Below are 6954 nucleotides of genomic sequence, written 5' to 3'. Positions count from 1 at the left end.
AAATGGCCCACAAAAAGGGTATAAATAGCCCACACATTCTGGGCCACGCAGTACTAAAACAGAAGTCAGAAATGTATTGCAATTAAGATGAACGTTTAATTATCTTACCCTAGGAGAGTCATGGAGCCTATGCTTCTATCAAATGAAAGGTCCAATTTTTGTCTCAGATTCCACTTCAAAGTTATTCATTACACAAACAAAACAATGCAGTTTTGACCATTAGTGATAACAAACATTGAAGATTTTTTGCAAATAGTAATAAAGACATGGATTTGAATTTTGGCAAACTCCATATGATAGCCTGAATAGTGCCCCACCCCCAAAGATGTTTTAATCCTAGTCTCAGAACCAATGAATATGTTACCACACATGATAAAAGGTACTTTGCATATGTGATTGATTCAAGGATCTTGGGATGGAGAGATTAACCTGGATTATGCTCATGGGCCCATTGTAATCACAGAGAGAGAGAGGGGAGGATTAGAGTCAGAAAAAAGTGATGTGTTGGGCAAAGAAAGACAAAGATTGGCAGATGCTATGCTGCTGGAAGAAAGTTGGGGCCATAAATCAACAAATGCGGGAAGCTTTTGGAAGGTAGAGAAGGCAAGGGAATGAATTCTCTCTTGAGACCATAGAAATAGCACAGCCCATTTTACATTTCTGACCTCTAGAGTTGCAAGAGTGTAAATTTGGGTTGTTTAAAGCCACTACATTTGTGATGATTTTTACAGCACAATATAAAATAATGTATACACTTCATGTTAAAAATTATGGGACAAAAGACTCGGATGTACAGACTGTGGATCAAAAGAGATGAAGAGAAACCTGGAATAATAGAGAAAAACAATTTAATAGCTAAAATAGGTTAAGAATGTACATCAACTATTTAGAAGGAAAAGAATTGGAAAAATACTGGAATTCACTTCTTTATCCTCTATAGTATTTGAACATAATAATGTTCAATTGTATAGAATAGTAAAATTCTATGTTGTTTCTTCTGTACAGATTGGTTTGGTTCATTTCAAACTAAATAAACATTTCCATCTTCATATAAAATCTTGTATTGAAGAACTCCTGCCAGATTTACTATAGATTAATGCATGTCCTCAACTGATTTTTGTAAAATTATAAGTGGAATATTTACATTATGCTAACAGGCAGATGTATGTGTATTTGTATGTGTGTGTGTGTTGAATCACCATCTGGTTCTATATTTTAAAAGTTACCATTAACAAGAGTAAATAAAGCCCCTTGAACAAAATTTAAATTTCAACGTCATATATTCTCCTAAATGAAATTATTTTAGTCAGCTAAATTCTAAAGTTTCCAGAATGTCACACTGAGGCCGGTTACAGAGATAACTTTGTGCAGAGTTGGAAAAGGCAAAACCAGAAAAAGAGAGGAAGCATGTGGTAAGTTAAATAATGACCCCCAAAATGTATCCACCTCCTACTGTCTGGAACCTGTGAATGCCACCCTACGTGGCAGAAAAGGATGTTGTGGATTTGATTTCATTAAGGATCTTAGAATAGGGGGATTATCTTGGATAATCCAAGTGGGCCTTCGGTGTAATCCACATGTGTCTTTATGAGAAGGAGATTTGACACAGAAGGAGAAGGAAATGTAGCTGCAGAGGCAGAGATTAGACGTATGTGACCACAAGTCAAGAAAGGGTGGCAGCCACCAGAAGCTGGTAGAGGCAAGAAACAGATTATCACTTAGAGCTTCCAGAGGGAGTGTAACCCTGCTGACACCCTGATTTCAGTTTAGTGATACCGATTTCAGATATTAGGTCTCTAAAACTTTGAGAGAATAATTGTTTTAAGCCACCACATTTGTGATAATTTGTTACAGAAGTCATGGGAAACATACAGATTTTGGCACCTAAAAACTACATATCTAAACCTGTAACAAGAATCTAAAATGCTATATTTAACTAAATACCTAAAAACTGTAACAAATGTCTTTAAAAATCTTGTAACAAATGTGAACATGGCCATGGAATTGGGTAATAGGTAGAGACTTAAATAATTTTGAGGTGCTAGATAGGAAAAGCCTATACTGCTTTAAACAGACTATTGGTAGAAAAATGGGTATTATAGGCTCTGTTGATGAGGGCCCAGGAGTAAGTTAAGAGAACAAGAGACAAAGTCTCTATCATCTTAGAGTATATGTATGTTATCATCAACAGAATGTTGGTAGAAATATGCACAATAAAGGCTTTGCTGCTGAGGGCTCAGAAAAAAATAAGGAACTTGATTTGGGGAGCTGAAGGAGAGGGACCCTTGTAATATAGTGACAGAAAGCCTAGCTGAATTGTGTCATACAATTATGTGGAAGCACAACTTGTAAGCAAATAACTTGGTTGTTTTTCTGAACATTTTAGGCAACATGTTGAAAGTACGGTCAGATTTCTTTTTGCTGCTTATAATAAAATGCAAGAGGAGGGAGATAAATTGAGGAAGACTATTAAACAAAAACCAGGATTTCATGATTTGGGAAATTCTCTGCCTATTCATTTTGCAAAAGAAGCTAAAACTAGAAGATTCATTCTTAGGAAAGTGTGTTCTGAAGAGAAAGTCAAGGGTGTGGTTCAACAACTATCACCCAGTGTCTCAAAAAGACCAAAAGGTGTGCGTATGTTCTCACCCAGAGAGTTCTTTGAGGAGATTAAGCATGTGACTCATGGATCCATTGAGCATCTCAGCAGAATCCAGGAATAAAGATGAGAATACATAGGAAGGATCTTAAAAACCAAGCAAACAATACTTACTGGGTTCCTCTTAAGTTTTATTCTCCAAGCCAGGAGTTTTAATAAACATTATTTTTATATATTAAAAAAACTGGGCCGGGCGCGGTGGCTCATGCCTGTAATCCCAGCACTTTGGGAGGCCGAGGCGGGCGGATCACCTAAGGTCAGGAGTTCGAGACCAGCCTGACCAACATGGAGAAACCCCATCTATACTAAAAATACAAAATTAGCCGGGCGTGGTGGCGCTTACCTGTAATCCCCGCTACTCAGGAGGCTGAGGCAGGAGAATCACTTGAACCCAGGAAGCGGAGGTTGCTGTGAGCCAAGATGGTGCCATTGCACTCCAGCCTGGGCAAAAAGAGCAACACTCCATCTCAAAAAAAAAAAAAAACTGACACCACCTTTGTGAGTGAAGTATAATTATTCCCATTTTACATGTACAATATATGAGCTACAGTTTCACATGTACGATATATCAGTTAGGTTTGTTTTTGGTTGCAAGCAACAGAGACCACTGCAATTAACTTAAAAATGGGTGTTAGTGGAAGGTTCTTAGGCAGCTCCATAGAACTGAAGGAGAACGTAAACAATCAGATATTGGAAAGAGAATACAAACATTGCAAAATTCGGACACTGGAATTTTGGAGGTGTAGTAACCAGGACAAATGGATAGTGCTTTTGGGGATGACTACCAGAATAAATCAGTTCTAAACCTTTACCATATTTGTGTCACTTCGCTCAGGACTTCATTTCCCTGTAGGGAGAGACTGGTGGACTTAGCTTGTGGCAACAATTAACACTGTGTGCCAGAGGAGGGCAGGACCCCTGAATTGAAAGTTCCATCAAGAGCACAGGCAGGGGGTGATTGAAGCAAGCCTTCGCCGCACGGAGTTTGCTCTACTGCCGTCACCCACACCGCGGCTCGCTTGCGGTTGGAGGAAATCAAGGCCCTACCGGGCCTCCGTAGCCACCTGTCTGTTGTGGGCGTGGCCGAGGCTGGGGTGACCCTGCCAGAGCCACCGTTGCCAGCGACACATTCAAGGTAATTCCGAGGGGTCCGTGGGGCCACCAGCCTGAGCTTGTTCACCTTCAAAGTCTGTGCAGCACCGAAAAAGGACTCACCTCCCAAAACTTCCGTGAAGGTTGACGAGCTTTCGCGAGGGCGAATCGCAGTGTGTGGAGGAGTCAAGGAACCAGCTTGAAGAAAGCTTCTCACAGCTCCGACACTTATTGCGAGCCATAAACAAGCTGGTGTCAGGACACGTACTCCCAAAGTAAGCCCAAGATGCAAAGTTTGGTTCAGTGGAGGTTACACAACTATGACTATCTCCAAAATGCACCTCCTGGATTTTTTCCCAGACTTGGTGTTATTGGTTTTGCTGGCCTTATTGGACTCCTTTTGACTAGAGGTTCAAAAATAAAGAAGCTAGTGTATCTGCCTGGTGTCATGGGATTAGCTGCCTCCCTCTATTATCCACAACAAACCATCGTGTTTGCCCAGGTCAGTGGGGAGAGATTATATGACTGGGGTTTAAGATTTGTGGAAGGAGAACTTTCAAAAGCCAGGAAACGTGAAGAATTCACCTGGAACTAAGTAGAAAACTCCATGCTCTGCCCATCTTAACTTATTTAAGTTACCTATATTAAGTTACCTATAACTTAATCAGTTATGGGTAAACATTGGAAACTCCATAGAGTAAATCAGTGTTTCTACAGAAAAATGTGAGAGAAGTCAGTATTGAGTGTATTAAATTGGCTTTCTTCTTCAGGAAATACTAGACCAGACCTCTGTTATCTTGGGTGGTACCATCCTACAAGCAAACTAATCTGAAATCCTTTCACCTAGAGATAATGTACAAACCTTAGAACTCCTCGTTTTCATGTTGCTATTTATTTACATAATTAAAACCCAAATTTAAAAAAAAAAAAAAGCACAGGCAATTCAAGATTTCTGTAATTCCTAAAGAATAAAGTGAGGTGCTGAAGGAAGGTGGAATGGCTGCTGAACAGACTAAAAACACACATAGGGTAAATGAATATTCTCTACAGTGATGGCCAGGGTTGTCCAGTGACTTGCCCAAAACCCCTCTCAAGAGAGTGGCTTAGCCCTTACTCAGACCACTCGATTTAAATTGAAGAGTTCATGTGTGTCTAATACACCTGCTAACCTTCTCCTATGGGATTTCAGTCCTCCCGTACACATAATGAGGGAATTGGGCATATATGACCTTTCAGGGTTCTTCTAACTTTTAGCATTCTCCTCTAATGAACCAGCCTGTTGCTTTGAGGCACTGGATGGCTGTTTCTATCATTGACAACAGATATACTCACTTCATTCTTATTTACATAGACAGAAGCTGTGTAGTGACAAGGTCTCTTCAAGGCTGGAATACTTCCTTAATAATATGAACAAAATAGCATCTGGTATCAATCTTGTCCCACTGACTTGACTGTAGTGATTTAAAGCTTTCATTCTTTGAATTCAAAATCTAATTTTTAATGCACTTTCTGTCAGCTGTCTTCATGGATTCTAAATGAGTTTCTGTCATCCTGACAGAGCCCCAGATAAATTGAAACTTAACTAGGGAAAAAAATAAGTGTTAAAAAATGATTTGTTCTGAATAGAATAAATGTGATGTATATTTTGCTTATTTTCTCCCTAAATTGTCATTGGCTTCTCTCTGTTAGTGAGCTGATGAGCATGTGTGATGATCAACTACTTCTGTAATTTACTGCCTGACAATAGTTTGTAGGCAAATTGCCAGGCTGACTTTGACTGAACCCATTACGCATTCTTTCTTTTCAAGTAAACTGACCTGAAGAAAAGACTCAAATAATTATTTTTTCAGCATAACCTAAAATTATTGAGTAGTCCAGCTATTATTTCCTCCAGGTGTTCACTTTAATTGGATATGTAATCATTTTACATGAAAAAAAAGCCATTATGATGGCCAAAGGTGGGTGAGAAGGCAATATTGTGGTTCTCTTTCACTGGTATAGAACCAAGAGACAAGAATGTTAAGCCAAGGAGAGAGCAGGATGAGGAAAAATAAAGAGGGGAGACAGAGAAGGAGAGAGATGAGGCATGTGGCATTTTATGAGGTTCAATCAGCATACAAAAGTCTAACTACCCAAAGTATTCTATACTAATACTCCAAAGTGCCTGGTTCAAAATACGTATAACCATCCACATTTGTAAAGCAATGTACTACTTAAATGTAATCTTACTTCCCTCTTCAGAGTCTCAAAATACACTTTAAGCACAAAGAGCTTTATTTATAAATTAGGACCTGAGGTTTCCTGAGGACAAGTGATTTAATCCATGTCACACAGCTGGTTGATGGCAAACACTACATTAGGACCAGGTCTCTGCCTCCTCGACCCAATGTAATTTCCATATCACCTCATTGCCTTTACACCAGAGATCCTTAATTAACTTCCACCAGATGTTAATTACATTCTTCTTTCCATGAAACTTCCCTGAAAAAGTTTTTCTTGTTGCTTTTAAGAATGTTCTGCCCCAAGTAACACTATAGTTTCTGAAAACAGCCTTGAATTCAACTGATGTTGAATTGAGGCCACCCTACCTTGCTGGTTAAGAAGATGGGGCCCCTGGTACAGTCTTAACTGAAGAAAATTCCTCAGTCTCTCGAGAAGTGTAGTGTGGGCACCCTCGGCTTGGGTAATCTGACTTCTAATATTTCATTTCTTATTTGTTTTTGAGCAACACACTTAAAGTATTTAGACTTCATGTCATTAACTCTATTCTCTTAAGAACTAACTGAGCTAATTCATGGGAAAACACATGTAAGATGTTAATGTTAATAAGATGACATTTCTCCAAAGGGAGGGCCAATATGTACTTCTAATACTCGTTGTGATGATTGAGCATTGTGCAGGAATGGAAAGTGTCTGCTGCAGAATATCTGTAGCAGATGCTGTTAACACCTCACCCATGTCTCCTCAGGTCCCACCAATCCCATACTAGCTGTGGCTTCCAAAAACAAGCACTTGAGGGCTTTCTCTGGCATTCTGGGCTGGTGATAGACACACAAGGATTGCAGGGTTTGATATTCCCAAGAAATAGCTCTCTGTCAATGACAGGTAAGAGTTGAAGGACCAATACCCAGCTTCTTCTCACTTCAGGTGGAACAGTTCTAAGGAATCGTTTTAAATTACAGTGCTTGTTGTACTACAGTGTT

At 39.4% G+C, this 6954-nt stretch overlaps 1 pseudogene; it reads left to right on the top strand.

The window, feature by feature from the left end:
• Positions 1-1407: 1407 nt before the first annotated feature.
• Positions 1408-4350, top strand: LOC129015168 (MICOS complex subunit MIC26-like; annotated as a pseudogene).
• Positions 4351-6954: the final 2604 nt, after the last annotated feature.

Source organism: Pongo pygmaeus, chromosome 18, assembly GCF_028885625.2.
Source record: "Pongo pygmaeus isolate AG05252 chromosome 18, NHGRI_mPonPyg2-v2.0_pri, whole genome shotgun sequence".
Classification (NCBI taxonomy): domain Eukaryota; kingdom Metazoa; phylum Chordata; class Mammalia; order Primates; family Hominidae; genus Pongo; species Pongo pygmaeus.
This window is presented reverse-complemented; position numbering and strand designations above follow the sequence as displayed.